Raw genomic sequence first — 16,932 nt, 5'->3', positions numbered from 1 at the left:
TATTTCCATTATAATTCTATATAATTTGGACAAGATAATTAAAAAAAAAAACCGATGGGAGTGTGAATGTGGCATCTATCACCATCTCTTTAAAGAAGCCACATCACTTCCTTTGCAACAGCCTTTTGTAGTTGCCATGAAATTTTGGGCTCCATCATAAACTTCACAGGATCTTTTGGGAATCAAACCAAAAGCAACCCACAGTCATAAAGGCTGTTGACTATTTTTCTTTTAGACTTAAGACTCATTGCTGCAAAGCTTTGGGAATAGTATTAACCAGACCTCAAATCTATTATAGGAAATACATAATTCATAATGCTTAAAATGCTACCATGCTGTCTTGCTGCAAAAAAGAAAAGAAAAAAAAGAGTTGGTGGTCTTGGATTACTCATGTTAAAAGATTACTGGTTCCTTCCAGAATGAAAAGAAAGAAAGAAAGATAGGTGCTATCAGCTCTACACAATTCAGATGAGTTGGACTTTAATGCCCATAATCTTTAGCCAAGTTAAGTTGCCATCAGATGAGGACAAGCTGAAACAAGATTTACAAGGCCAGATCACAGGTATCTGGTCCCTATTCACATTTGCATTGAGACAACCAACATAGACTCCGCTCGATCTCAGAATGTTTAACAAATGGCTCAATAAAATGAAATCAATATGTAAATTTCAAGGGGGGGAAATTATAGTGGAGGGGAGGCTAGTCACAGTTCTCAATCAAGCACAGCAGGTGTTCTCAGACTTCATTAACTCCATGGTGATGTTATATTCTCTTGCATGTAGGTGATGCTTATCTATGCAAATTTTTCTTTATTGCTCACAATTAATCACATTCCATCTTGTTTATCTTTCATAGGTATGATTAAATTTTGATATATTGTATACTGTATGGCAACAGTTATATTAACATATGGCTGGCTCATTCTGTGGCTACAAAAGTGACAGAATTGTTGTTTTAGACAAATAAGAACACTTTTTAAAAATAACAAAAAGATCAGAAAAATAATTATGGGATTATTGTACATGATCTCACATCAAAATGATTGTTAATGTGTAAGAGGTGGTTGAGATGCCAACAGTTTGGGGAGGTGGGGTACAGTAAGAATGTGAAGCGGGACTCCTATTTACAGTTAACTTTAGTCTTGCTGGATGTGAAACTCTAATTATGGGTTTTCAGGTCAGACAAGGATAATAAGTTGGGAAGAACTGAATGATCATCCTCAAAATAAAAATAATTGCATTTTGCTAAAGGGGTGAAATTTATTCTTTCCTAAAATACAGGTTATAACAGGGTGTACTCATGATTATTATATTTTTTTGCTGTAGAGAAACAGTCCATTTCTTCATTTCTATTCTCTATTTTAGGCTTCCGAGAAATTTCAGATGGCAAGAGGTTCCATGGAGCAGTAAAAGTTAGGAATATAATATGTGCATATCACTCCATTTTCTCCATACAATATAGTTTTGTCAGATGTGTAGTATTACAAAACTTTCTAGGGGTAATTACTCAACACATATGGAAGGATCCAAGTTTGGGGAAACTTATCTATAATTCTGGGTTACAGAATAACAGAAATGCTAGATCTGGGTTATGCAATTGTAAAAAATGATTTTAATATCAAATACGAGACTACTAAGGAAAGACAGGTGTACAGTAGGTGGCAAAGCACACAGTGTAAGGCAAACAAACTGGAGGCTATGGTATTTAAATAGCAAAAGCAGTTCTCTGAACACCCAATTTTATAGACATATGGTCAGAAGACCATAATGAAAACCTAAAGCATTTTGCTTTTCTTTTGTTTTCCAAATTAGAACACACCTGGCCACTCTCAGGACTGGAGAAGAGCCCCAGGAGTGGGTATACAAAAACCTTCCAGCATTTCACAGACGTTGTACAAGGGTTGGGACATGCACTCAGCAAAGCAAGTATTATCTATTAATTGGGAGGGGGAGTGATCTTGCATGAAGTTGATTCTCCCATTCTGCAGGAAGATTAGTTTGCTGCGTTCAAACCAAATTTAAGGAACCTCTATAGCAGGGCCCTGTTTTTATAAAAAAAAAATAAAGGACCTGTAATAATTAGGCTCATATATGGCTCACTGGAAAACTTGTGGGCAGATAATTTCCTTTTGGTGGGTATCCTTTCTGAATTTTCCTTGTGTTTTCTGAGTTCTACCAAACATTATTCCATTGTCTCCCCCCACCCCCCCACACACAAGAGTTTCCAGTCCTGTGCCTGTGGCTTGTCTATAAATATTCTAATGCCTCCCCCTTATCCCACATTCCAGCCTTCATAATAGCATCATTAGTGTTGGAAGAAATGTCCTTCTGGGTTCAGCTCCAAGTGGGGAAAAAGACATGGAGACATGGAGGTTGCTTGGAAAGATGGTTTAATGGTGGACAGGACCACATGGGTTGAGTCCTGAACAGAAAAGGTGATCACATGCTTCAATGTTGGGTAAAGAAGAAGAGAAAGAGGAAGGGGCTTGCTGGACTTTTTATAATCTGTTCAGCCCCACCTCTCTGTTTCCTGTTCCTGTGTAAGACATATATTCTGATTGGTTGTCAGACTCCCATGGGGCTATGCAGGGGCAATTTAACTCATGTTTTGCATCTGTCTTTACACAAAGGGATAAAACAGTCCAACTTATCCAAAACAGCACCACAAAAATCAGATTAGGAACACAAGTTGAAATAGGGAAGAAAATGGTAAGTGAGCACCTGTCTACTCTAGATAAGTTCAAATCACCAGGACCAGATGGATTACACCCCAGGGTTCTGACGGAACTGGCAGACGAGGTCCCAGAACCACTGAACTATATCTTTCGGAAATCCTGAAGCACTGGGGAACTACCAGAGGACTGGAAAAAGCTGATGTGGTTCCCATCTTCAAAAAAGGGGAAAAAAACAGATCCAGGAAACTACAGACTTATCAGCCTGACCTCAATACCAGGAAAGATTCTGGAAAAGATAATCAAGCAACAAATTAGTGAACACCTAGAAGTAAACAAAGTAATAGCCAAAAGCCAAGATGGGTTTGTCAAAAACAGATCATGCCAGACTAATCTTATTGCATTCTTTGATAATGTGACAAAATTAGTGGACCAGAGGAATGCCGTCGATATAGTTTACTTGGACTTCAGTAAGGCATTTGATAAGGTAGACCATAACTTACTACTAGATAAAGTAGAAGAATGCATCACCACCAGATGGATTTGTAACTGGCTGACCAACCGCACTCAACCTGTAGTCCTCAATGGAACTACATCTTCATGGAGGGAAGTATGCAGTGGGGTACCCCAAGACTCTGTTTTGTGCCCAGTACTCTTCAACATCTTCATCAATGATTTGGATGAGGGAATAAATGGGGAACTCATCAAATTTGCAGATGACACCAAGCTGGCAGGAATAGCCAACACTCCAGAAGATAGGCTAAAGATACAGAAGGATCTTGACAAACTTGAACATTGGGAACTATCTAATAAAATGAAATTCAATGGTGAAAAGAGTAAGGTTCTACATTTAGGCAACAAAAACGAAATGCACAGTACAGTATAGGTGGTACCTTGCTCAACAGTAGTAACTGTGAAAGGGATCTTGGAGTCCTAGTGGACAACCATTTAAATATGAGCCAGCAGTATGCAGCAGCAGCTGCCAAAAAAGCCAACACAGTTCTAGGCTACATAAACAGAGGAATAGAATCAAGATCATGTGAAGTGTTAATACCACTTTATAATGCCTTGGTAAGGCCACACTTGGAATACTGCATTCAGTTTTGGTCACCACGATGCAGAAAAGATGTGGAGACTCTAGAAAGAGTGCAGAGAAGAGCAACAAAGATGATTAGGGGACTGGAAGCTAAAACATATGAAGAACAGTTGCAGGAACTGGGTATGTCTGCTTTAATAGAAAGAAGGACTAGGGGAGACCTGATAGCAGTGTTCCAATATCTCAGGGGTTGTCACAAAGAAGAGGGAGTCAAACTAGTCTCCAAAGTACCTGAGGGTAGAACAATAAGCAATGGGTGGAAACTAATCAAGAAGAGAAGCAACTTAGAACTGTGGAGAAATTTCCTGACAGTTAGAACAATTAATCAGTGGAACAATTTGACTCCAGAAGTTGTGAATGCCCCAACACTGGAAGTCTTTAAGAAGATGTTGGATAGCCATTTGTCTGAAAAGGTATAGGGTTTCCTGCCTAGGCAGGGGGTTGGACTAGAAGACCTCCAAGGTCCCTTCCAACTCTGCTATTGTATTGTATTGTATTGTATTGTAATTCTCTAGTGTTTTGAATCCCAAATTTGATTAAGTTTCCAGATGCCATGTGGTGAGTTTCTATGAAAGGCTGATATTACTTTTATTATGTAAAGTAGACTGGTTCAGGCTTTAATGATTCATTGACAAAAAGGGGATGGGCAGGAAGCTGCAGGGAACTACTTTGTCTTTAAAACATGTTTCTCCCTTTTCACATCCAGGGAAATATAATATTATGCCTTTTCAATATTTCCTAGGATATTTCATTTTTCTAGAAGAGCGGTGGGTGCTAACTTCCTACATTAGTAGATGTTTTTAGGAATTACTTGGTTGTAAAAATGCAGTGTAGCCTGCAAGGGGCTTTTCAGAGTAAAAGAGGAATAGTGTTACTGCAGCCAGGAAGATTCTCTTCATAGCTGCCAGCAGCAGCAACTGTAAGGGAAATCAATCTAATTAGCAAGATGAAACTGCTGTTTGCAATCCCTGTCCTCTTTGCGTGTCCAAAAGGGCAGAGCTTGCAGTTGACAGTACTGTATAACACAAATGGTCCCTGAGACCACAACTGAGCCGAACATTTCTGGTGCTTAGCAGGACAGATGTTAAGTGAGTTTTGCCCCATTTTATGACCTTTTTGTCACAGTTGTTAAGTGAATCACTGCAATTGTTAAGTGAATCTGACTTCTGATTGACTTTGCTTGTCACAGCCTTGCAAAAGGTGACTACTTGCACTGCTTTTGTCAGTTTGCTCAGTTTAACCATCCAGAAGTTTTTGCAAATGATCGGACACAAATATGTAAAATGGACCAATTGTAGATGTTGGAGGGTGCATGGGAAGTGTTAGAAACTCATTAAGAGCCGAGGTGGCGCAGTGGTTAAATGCAGCACTGCAGGCTACTGCTAGATCAGCAGTTCAGCGGTTCAAATCTCACCGGCTCAGGGTTGACTCAGCCTTCCATCCTTCCGAGGTGGGTAAAATGAGGACCCAGATTGTTGGGGGCAATATGCTGACTCTCTGTAAACCGCTTAGAGAGGGCTGAAAGCCCTATGAAGCGGTATATAAGTCTACTGCTATTGCTATTGCTATTAATTTACATTTTGTAGGGAATGGAGAATGAGAAGTCTGTTAGGTAAGCTCCCCGTTGGGAGAGCGAGTGCGTTCAGAGAAGCGTTGTGAGAGTTGTGTTGGAGAACACACAAACCAGCATACAGAGACACTGCAGTTTAAATAGGTCTTTACTTTCGTGGAAATAGAGGTATCAGAGTCCATCAAACAATCCAAGTCATATACAGATAAGACAGTCAGTCATCAATGTCTTTCAGTTAAGGGATAATCCAAATAACATAGTCTAGTATCATATAATCAGTTCAGAACTCAAAGTTTGCTAGCAGTTGCAAAACTTACAATAGCTCACGGCACTTTCTAACAACCAGCTTCCAAAACACTCAGATCAGATCAGCCCAGCATCTAACAAACAGAGAGCTAACAGTCATTCTAGCTCCCTCTTATGGCTGATTGAGGAAAACAGCAATAAGCCATCCTGGGATCTGTGGTTGCTCAGGGAACAGAATACTGATCAGATTCAATTGTTCAATTGAAGGTATACACTGATGGGCTCATAATGTTGTTTGCATTTCAAGATCAGCAAAATAAAGCTAATCACGAGTTGATTTCAACTTCATTTAGGGAAGTTTGGAAACTAAAGAGTATGGAATGGAAGTGTCCTTAGTGTTCCTTTCATATTAATATAGTAACTTCGTTTGCAGAAATACAGTAAAACCTCTGGTCACGACCATAATTCGTTCCATAACTTTAGTCGCAACCCGATTTGGTCTTGACCCAAACCTAATTTTGGAAATTTGGTGCTTACAAAAAAAATGGCGCGGAAGGGGAAATCAGCTGTGGGAAAAAATTGTGGATTTTTTGGTCGGAACCCGATTTGGTCATAGTCAGAAGCATTCATGACTAGAGCTTCTACTGTATGGGGAATTCAATTATGGAATTGGAGAAAATCTTAAACATCTCTTTTCTAGTGCCATTTCAATGATTTGCAGCATCGCCATATACAACTTCTAATTGTCAATCAAACACCAATCCCAATATAAGAGAGCCTGACCAGCCTATTTATATGACATTTGATTCTGTCTCCCCACCTCTAGTTATATATAAGCCCCAAGTAAAAACTCTACTGCCTTTAAAGTTCTGCAAAGTGTGGCTTGAAAGTTGCTTTCAAAGATACAGGTGTGTTGCTTTGACATATTGTTGAGTGGAATGCTTTTCCCTTGATGATTTTAATCACATCATGCAATCAGCCATTCATGCTTTTGTAAAACACTTGATTTATAAGACATTTTAATTTATTACTCTGTACTCAAGAGCCAACTGTTTGCTCTCCTTCCTGAACAAAATACCTGCATTGCCTTAAAGGTACAGTTACCCAAGGCAAATGTTGCCAAAATTCATATTAATATTCTAATTATCCTAAACAGTGACTTACCTCAAAGTAATTTCCAATCTTTTCTTTGCCAAATAATATTTCATTAACTGTTAAGCAACTGATATCTTTTGCTCTTTTGCAAAACTTTTAGTTACTTTAAGTTTCTCTGCATGTTTTAGCTGGGTTGAATTTTTAAAAAGTTTTGCCCCTCAGTTTCATACTCATCAATGAAGATGTAAAGTTATTTTTCACCCTCTCTTTGATTTTACACCGTTCCAAATCAAATAAATCCAGATTGAATTTTCAGTGTGCAATATAACACTCTGCGGGCTTCTTTTCCAGATGTTCTCTCTCTCTCTGAGCATGACATGTTTGAAGAGTGAGGTTTCCAGAGGCATAAACAGCAGAGCCTTTGGCTGCCTATTCATTTTCTATTACAAGCTGTATCTTTATGTGTAATTCAGTCATGCCTTGTTTAAACACCTGGAAATGCTGAGTTACGAAGAACGCATATACTCTTTTCTGAAGAAAAATAAACTTTTCCTTCTTTTTCTTAAGAAAAAGAGTCAGTCTGGAAATAGAGCGTGGGATTCTCTTAATTCCCAGTGTGCTGCTTGGCCCTCTTATTGTATCCTACCTGGGTTGTCCTTCTGTAGGCTCTGCCAGCAACCCTTCATCTGAATGCATGATCTGACTTCATCCCAAAGCAAATCAGAACCCTCTTGGAAGTCAGGTTGAAACCGAGCCCGAGTCTGGAAATGCTTCCCAAAGCAAATACTCTTCTGAATTTTGTGGTTATGTAACAACAAATCTACATGGAAGATTGGGGGGAACAGGACACATTGAGCAAACCAATCCAAAGAGATTGGAATGGGTTCCCACTTTTCTTTTTATCAATCTTATTGACTCTTGGAACGATTTTTGCTCCCAGAAAGTTGTCTTTAATGCTAAATACAACATTTTGGACCGATAAGAAAATTTTCTTCCTTTAACAAAAATTGTTCAAAGAACAGCAAAATCGCCTGAAAAGAAACATTAGTAAACAGAAATCAGAAATTGCCTTCACTAATCTAGGGCTGACAGAGGCCACAGATCTACAGTCACAAAGATTCCTCTGCCATTACTGAATGGGATCAGGCTGGGGACCTGAACATGCAGACAGCCATAGCATCCTGTAGAGTCCAAAGTGATTTCTAATAAGAAGCTTTCAGCCAAGCAGCAGAGATAACAGGAAGTGGAGATGATTATGAGTATTCAGAAAACAATAGAAGTTCACAGTTATTACAATACAAGTAAAATTATGTCAGTAGCATCATCTACTCCTTTGCTTATTCCTGCAATATGCAACACATATAAAGATACCAAAATAGTCAGTGAAGACAGATTTTATTTACAACCATACTTAGTGAAATACCCACTCTTCCTATAGCACTTCCTGAGCCTACAAAACTTTACCAAAGGTTCTCTCAACAATCATGAAAAATCCTAAATAATTGGCTGGCATGATTATGCTCATAGTTACATTATAATTTGGGCTGGGAGGATATAATGCCTTGACAAAAATGATACAATAAGTGTATAAAGTGAGTTTACAATTAGAAATGTCTTAATTTATACTTCAGTCTATTTTCCAACAAGGTACAAGTTTAAGTTTAGAAATGTAAGACATTTTTATAATATCAAAAGATTCTTAATTTAATATAAGTTCTCTAATTTAAAATGAAACTTTTTCAGTTCTAGCATTTTTAAACTTTATCATCTTGACATTAGGGTATTCAGAACAGAATACCCTATGCCACCAGATTGAAATTTGGGGCTCAGAGAACCTAGAACTATGCTGCCTATGGTCTGACCTAAGTGTAGTACACAAAATTATCCACTACAACGTCCTACCTGTCAATGACTACTTCAGCTTCAACCACAATAATACACAAGCAAACAATAGATACAAACTCAAAATAAACTGCTCCAAACTTGGTTGCAGAAAATAAGACTTCAGCAACAGAGTGGTCAATGCCTGGAATGCTCTACCTGACTGTTGATCCTCAAACTCCCAAAAAGTTAACCTTAGACTGTCTACTGTTGACCTCACCCCATTCCCAAGAGGTCTGTAAGAGGCATGTATAAGTGCACCAGTGTGCCTACTGTCCCTGTCCTACTGTCTCTATTTATTGGTACGCATTTACCGTGTTCATATTTATGTTTATACTTATACATTTTATATTTTTACATATTTGACAAACTAAATAAATAAATAAATAAAATATCTTGATTTTTTTTTTACTTTTACAGATTAAGTAGTTGATTCACTCTTTCACTCACCCATTCACTCTTTCAAATACCTCATCTTTTTCTTCATTCTAAAAGGACGCAAAAAGTATTTTGTGAGTTAGGTGGCTAAAGAAAATGGACAAACAGACAGACACATGTTCCAATTCCGAAATTGGGAGTTAGGAGAATTATATGGCAGTGTTTCTCAAACTTGGCAACTTGGCTGGCTGGGGAATTCTGGGAGTTAAAGTCCACACATCTTAAAATTGCCAAGTTTGAGAAACACTGCAATAGGGCATTGACAGACCACTCCATTCAAGTGCCTGAAAATTATAATTTATATATAGAATACTGCATTCCATCACACATCCTTTCTTTTACCCAATTGTAATCAAGTATTTGAGATTGTAAAGTGTTGGATGACTTATTTTTCTTCTGTATTACTGAATTTTATGTAACGTCCCTTTTTTTTACTTCGATATGTAAGAATTAAATGTTGGCTTAACATTGCATTCTGCAAGGAATGGGTTACAGATAATTGTATTCTCTCGATAATTGGTGCTGGTAAAACATTTGTCATATTTAACCCTATGAGGCTCATCTGCATTGGGTAGACAGTGCTGCCTGCTCTTCATCTTCAGCCATCTTTTCTGGCTTATCTTCCTCTACTTCATGATCTTGGGCCACTTCCAACAAACAAGCCTTTAGTAATATAAATACTGCCCAATCCAGTTTGGATTTACTATGTCACATTGACCTTTATTAAAACCATAAATCTAGAATCCATCTTAGTTGCCAGCCATTACCTCCATCCCAGTTGTCCTTCCCAGAGTTCTTCTGATGATTTAAGACTCTCCCTCTAATGCCAGTCCAGCATCTGTACCCCTTCCCAGTTGTCTCTCCTATGGAAATAATTCCTATGAGACATTAAAGTATCATGTAATCCCACCTTCTCCTTATTGGCAAAACTAATACAAAGTGTGTGTTTGACTTTCTACATGGGGATATGAAATACCATTAGGTGGCTATGGATGAATGCAGAATGCCACAACTCTGTTGCTGATTGATGAGATCCATGTTAATGTAATTTGAAATAAAACATGCCCGCATTGTAGTGGTTGAAGTGCTTTGCCTTTGCCTCATTAGAGATTTCCAATAGAATGGGTTATCTTGCTTAAGCCTTTTCCTACATGCACCCCTATTGACACTTTGTGGCCTTCTTGTCTAGATAACTGAAAAAGAGAGAATTGATATACAGTACCTATAGCCTAAGTATGATGAAAGAAGCAGTACCAAAAGCATAGTCAATAGAGAGCAAGTTCTATGAATTCTAGAGCTGAAAGGGAACTGTGTTGATGGAAATTAATGACCAAGGATACCATGGATAGATGGATGGATGGACGGACGGATGGATGGATCAGTGCCATTCAGAACTTTAAAAGTGCTAATCAGCTGTTTGAATTGAAAAAATGTGGAAGGCTATTCATCCAAAACTATATAACTCCTGAATGTTGGACCAGTTATAATTTCTGAGTGGTTTTCAAGCCCCGTGTATAGCAAATTGAAGTAATACTGCTGAGAAATTACTAAGCATGAGTAACTGTGAGCAAGACTCCTGGTCCAGAAAAGGTGGAACTGGCTCACAAAATTAACATATGCAAAGACTCCCTTCCTCCACCTACTGCTTCCACCTGTTCTGTGGGCAGGAACCAAGAATTCAAGAGGACCCCAAAATTAGTACCAATTCTGTCCAGGGAAGTGCTAACCTTTCAAGAATTCAAGATGACAATTCACTGGACTCCAGAGCCCCCAAACCTCTCTTTTTCTTGCCAGTACTGAATTGTAGGTGATTCCTTCCCTTACAGGCTGAACATAACAAGCTGAACATCAGTTGTCACCCATCAGCTAGTGGCTGCAACGAAATTCCAGAATCATGTAATTATGAATCATATAATTAATTATGAATATCTTATGTATGATGAGCATGCCACCAAAGCTGGAGTTGGAAATTGCTGGAGCAGATGACCAATTATGATTGGCCCACATGTAATAAAGCAGGGATCAACATAGCACCTTGACAAACCTGGAATGCAGAATACGATATAAATTATATGGCACAGCGGATTTTGCCTCCCTCACTGTTTTACTTACCTTTGCAGGCACGCTCCGTATTAGGCTCCTCCCATCTGCCCGGATGTCATCATGTCTGTTTTTGATCCTCTGCACATGCACAGACGTTCCTGCACATCAGTGGTGGGTTCTTATCCGGTTTATTACCAGTTTGCTGAGGGGGTATTTTGCATGCACGCTGCTTTCTTCACTCGCATGTGCGCCCACCACACGTTGCTGCGCATGCGAAGTTGACTGAAAACTGAAACATGCGGCAGCAGCGGAAGAGACTAGGGAAACAGTTCGGGGGCGTGGCAGGCCTGGTTACTGATGGGTCTAGTGACCCAGGCTGTCATACCACTACCAGTAGGAACCCACCACTGTTGCACATGCGTGGAGGTGGCGTGCGCGAGCAGAGCGAGTGGGCTCACATTTGTGAACCAGTAGCGAAGGTAAGTAGATATCACCCCTGCCTTAAACCAATAGTGACATAAAGAAAATGAAATAACCATGAGGCCTTGAGCATTGACTGGATAGGAGCAGTTATTGTGTTGTACAGGAGTTATCAGAAACAATAAGATGACTTCACACCAATTACTTAAATGACTCAAAACTACTACCATAAATGTGAGCTGTAAGGTATTTCTGTGAAACAAATTTCTTTGGCTGTAATCACACACTTTTCATGGCAAAGTTGGTTTCATTGAACAAGAGAAGCATTCATATGTAATTGTCACTGGATTTCTACAGCAGAGCTGCCTAAACTGGCCCTCAGTATGAATCATGCTTTTTTCTCAGCTGACATTTTATAGTTGCTATTTTCTCCATGAAATTCATGAATTTTGACACTTTTTGTGCTAGTGAATCAGAGGCAGCCTTACATAAATATTTTACATAAGAACTGCATGCCCAACTATTATGATGCTTCTCTTAGTACTTCTGCTAATAGCACTTGTTGATTTATTTGCATAAATTACAAGTTATTTTTCCTCCATTTAAAGGCCATTCATAGTTTGTTCTTGCACATCTTCCAATATAGATCACTCAAGTTACAGTTCCATTTCCCGTGTGCACTGGAAACATTTTTTTTAACATTATTGCCTCCAGAGTATAGGTCACTATCATATAAATAAACACCAGTGGTAGGTTTCAGTTTTTTTAAGAACTTCTTCTGTAGGTGTGGCCTGTTTTGTGGGAGTGGCTCGGCAGTCATGTGACCAGGTGGGAGTGGCTCGGCAGTCATGTGACCGGTTTGGATTGGCTTGGCAGTCATGTGACTGGGTGGGCATGGCCAACTTGGAAAATGTGGTGAAACTCACTTAACCACGCTCTTGCTTAGCAACCAAAATTTTGGGCTCAATTATGGTCATAAGTTTTCTTTCTTTCTTTCTTTCTTTCTTTCTTTCTTTCTTTCTTTCTTTCTTTCTCTTTCCTTTCTTCTCTTTCTCTTTCTTTCTCTCTTTCTCTTTCTATCTTTGTCTCTCTCTTTTTCTCTCACTCTCCCTCCCTCCATTCCTTCCTTCCTTTCTTGTGTGTATCTCTCCCACTTTCTTTCTTTCTCTCTTCCCTCCCTCCTTCCTTCTTTCTTTCTCTCTCTCTTTCTCTATTTCTCTGACTCTTTCTTTATTTCTTTTTTTCTTTCTTTCCCTCTTTCTCTTTCTTTCTCTCTTTCTTTCTAAATCACTCTGAGGTTTGATGAAAGCAATCACAAGTTTAGGGTGAAATAAGTCTTTCTCCAAAACTTAAACCAGGATTTCAATAAAAACCTCTAAGTCAGCATCAAGCTCAGGTTTTGACTTTTAACGAGAGCCAACCAGCTTCAAAAGTTCAAGACAGACCAGGTCTCTCCAGCTTAGATTTCCCAAATAGCCCTGGCAATCAGGAAACCATGGGTGTGTGCCACCTCTGAACCCTCAGCCACCCTTGATACTACAAGAGGACTTATTGATGCTCAACTATCATGGGCTTTGGGAGATTGGCCACCACAAGGGATAGAAGGCAAGCAAGGCTAGGAGGCATCAGAAAGGAAGGCTAGGATGAGGGATGTCTATGGGGATTCTTGGTCACCCAGGATGTCCCAAAGATGCTTTTTTCCCCAAGAGGCAGCTGGACTTTCTGCTTTTTCTTCAAAGACCTTTCACTTCTCCTCCAAAAAGCTTCTTCAGCTCCTCCAGAAGCTTCCTCCAGAAGCAAAACATCTTCAAAGAAAAAACAGAAAGTCCAGTTGCCTCTTGGAGGAAAAAAAGCAACTTTGGGAAAAATGGATGAGGGCACCTGGTCCTAGCCTGTGCCCCTCATGTATGGGTATCCATCCCAAGGAAGGACTCAACTCAGCTTCAAAAAGGGACCATGCTCCATAGCCAGCCAATCTGCAAAAGTGCGGAGGTGGGCAGGGGACACACACAAGTCCCGCATTCAAGACCAATCACACCGAAGTTCCCCCAACGTAGGGCCCAGACATGTGAGGGGGAGGGGGATAGGTGAGTGGGCAAAGGTTAAAGTTGTGGGTATGGCATCCCCCTCCCCCGAAAAAGCATCCCCGCCTTTGCATCAGGCAGTTTCTTCAACCCTCGGTTGCACTGCACTTTTGCAAAACAAGCCTGCCCTCAACTGAAAGCAGTATGTGGGCAGCCACTGTTGCTACTCATGTTGTTGCTGAGCTACTCAAGAGCCATGCTCATGCTGGCGATCCAGAGGGCAGGGGGAAGAAGTTTCTCTTCTGTCTTATGACCCCCTCTCCTCCTCCTTTACCCAAAGCGAGATGCAACTAGTGGAGAAAACCCTGTGGTGGCCCAGGGCCAAGGTGTCCCATTTTAAATTTGAACCCCTTTTTTGTGCCAAGCAGGAAGGAAGCCTAAGCAAAGGAGAAGGTGGAGAGCCGGGCGGAGGAAGGGGGAAACCCTAGCAAGGGCTGCCAACTATAAGCCAGGTAGATCGGGGTGGTGTGCTGCTGCCCCTTATGCCACACTTTGCAGGCAGCGGAGCCCCACATGGACCTCTTATGGGGTGTTGGGCAACCTGGTTCTGGGAATCCCCCCTAAAAAAGAACTGACCACCCATCACTCCGGTTCTTGTGGATTTTTGGGGGGGGGGGGTTTCTTTTAAAAAACACCTCTCCAGACGATCTTGAAAACCTGCTTTGGGAGGGGGACAGATGGGCACCATCATTCAAGATCGTTTGGAGAGGTGTTTTTTAAAAGAACCCCCGAAAAGCCACAAGATCTGGAGAGACAGGTGGGCGGTCTTTTTTGGGGGGGAATCCCCAGAACCAGGTTGCCCAGCGCCTGAAGAGGTCCCTGCAGGGCTCCGGCAGCTGCAAAGTGCGGCACGAGGGGGCAGAAATCCCTGAACCCAGCGGGGTGCCTAATCAAGGGAGGAGGCAGTGAGCTGGATGGAGAAAGGGGGAAACTACTGCTACTGCTGGGGCTGCGTTGTCCCGCTGGGTTCGGGGACTTCTGCCTCTTGTGCCGTGCTTTGCAGCCACCGGAGCAAGAGGTCTCTCAGAGGTGGGGTGATTGGTGAGCCAGCCAATCAGTGAGCAATGGGTGGGGAAAGCATGGTGCAGATGGACAAGGCGAGTGAGTGAGCAAGTGGTGACCAGACGGGCAGGAGGAGCAAGGGGGGGCAGGCAGGAGGGAGCGTTCCGGTACTGTCCCACCGGACAATCGGGTTCTAAAATGTATGGTAAGTTTGACGAACCCCTTTTGGCGTACCAGTGCAAACCGGGAGCAACCCACCTCTGATATACACATACATATACTGATACACGTGTGCGTATAATTGTGAGCATGATAAAGGCAACAGTAAGTTGGCTTGCAAGAAAGTCTGCAAGAATATAACATCTATGTTTTGTACTTATGTTTATTAGATATCATTTGAGTAAATTTTACAAATTATATACCATATGAATTCTTGAGAACTCTTAAGTTGATGATAATTAAAAGTTGCATTTGAGGGAACAGAACCAGAGAAGAATTGTACTATGGTATTAGATGACATTTTCAGAGGATAGCTAAGTATGATAACCTATCCAAACACACCAAGATAATTAAAATATGTATTAGCATGTACATACTAAGATGGGCATTAATGGATAAGAATGAATGAGAGAGCACAGAAAAAAAAGATGTGTGCTATTTGAATACTCAAGAACGAATTAGAATGGCAACTTGTTAGTAGCTGCTTAGGAAATGATTTAGGCATTCATATCTATGCATGGCAAAAGAATGGACCAAATATTGGAATGGATAAAACCATGATTGATTTGAGTGGCTTATTTTGTTTTTTGGATGGTTTGTGTTTGGTTTTTTTGCTGTTTAGCTGGTCTCTGACAAAAGTATGACTATGAAAAAGAAAATGTATTGTATTTGTTCTTTGAGAGGAAGGGTATGATTAAGGTCTAAGGCTTGTATTATGAGTGTTTTGCATAAATATGATTTGAAGAATGATTGCTCAATGTGATAAGAACAGTATATGATGAAAGTAAAGGTGTATGAAAATGAATGGAATATATTGTGTTCAACCCTGGGGAATAAGATTAGGATGTGTGATGCCTCCATGCGGAGTCCCCAAAATTTCTGGCTTTGCAAACCAGCGGGTGGGGATGGTGAGAGGGGATGGTTCTGTATGAGTGGGTGGTAAGTGCATGCATGTCCACACAACTCCATTTGCGTGAGTGGTGTGCATGTGTGCCTGTCACTTGCACAAATGGAGTGCACACGCATGGGCTTGTCCACTGCTCATGCAAGTAAGGATGCATGCGTGCTTGATTGCTGGCTCTTTCCATGACCCAGTTGCAATCCCCTCAAGGCCCACTAGTGGACCATGGCCCACAGGTTGGGGACCCTGGTATAATGTATTTATGGATAAATGTATAAGAGATACTTGCAATGGTAGGAAAATGAATGCTAGTATATTTTTCATGCCAATGATGTAATACTGTTATTTCACAAGCTGAATGATTTACAGCCAATGTTAGGTACATTGTATGATATAATGAATATGAGTATGAAATTTAAAGACCAATGTACTTATGTTTGACAGGAAAAGTGGAATGAATATTTGCAAATACTTCCTAACTACAGTACATTATTGCCTTTAAGATCATGTGAATTCACCTTCTCAGTGAAATTTTATTAACTGAATGTCACAATTATAGTTATATTTATTTTATACGCCACTTTAAACATTTTTCTTTGCTAAAAAGCAATCTAAAATTAACTTTTTGAAATTGGGGACTGAGCAGGCTGTTGTCAAACCAGTTGACTCTCAATGTGTGTAGCAAGGATGGTTTGAGCAGGCTTTGGAAATAATGTGGGGCACTGCAGGCTACATCTTGAGAATCACTGATTTAAGGTGTTGGGTTAGGATTGAGACCCAGATTTCAGTCCACTTTCATCTATGGCAACTTTCTAAATTAATTTGGACTCAGCCCATCCTAATTCATAGGCTTATACAAATAGTTCTCAACTTACAAGTACAATTGATCCTGAAATTTCTGTTGCTAAGTGAAACATTTGTTAATTGTATTATGCCCCCTTTTACAACCTTTCTTGCCACATTTGTTAAGTGAATCACTGTAGTCATTAAATTAGTAACTACAGTTGTTAAGTGAATCTGGCTTCCCCATTGACTTTGCTTGTCAGAAGGTCTCAAAAGAGGATCCCGGGACGCTGCAACCCTCACAAATATGAGTCAGTTGCCAAGCATCTGAATTTTAATCACATGATTAAATGGGGCTGCTGCAACTTCGTAAGTGTGAAAAAAGGTCGTACATCACTTTTTAAAATGCTTTTGTAATTTCAAACAGTCACTAAATGAAGTGTTGTAAATCAAGGACTATCTTTAGTTGTGGAGGTAAAATAA

Source organism: Thamnophis elegans, chromosome 4, assembly GCF_009769535.1.
Source record: "Thamnophis elegans isolate rThaEle1 chromosome 4, rThaEle1.pri, whole genome shotgun sequence".
NCBI classification, from domain to species: domain Eukaryota; kingdom Metazoa; phylum Chordata; class Lepidosauria; order Squamata; family Colubridae; genus Thamnophis; species Thamnophis elegans.
The sequence above is the reverse complement of the archived record's forward strand: the minus strand, read 5'-3'. Positions refer to the sequence as shown.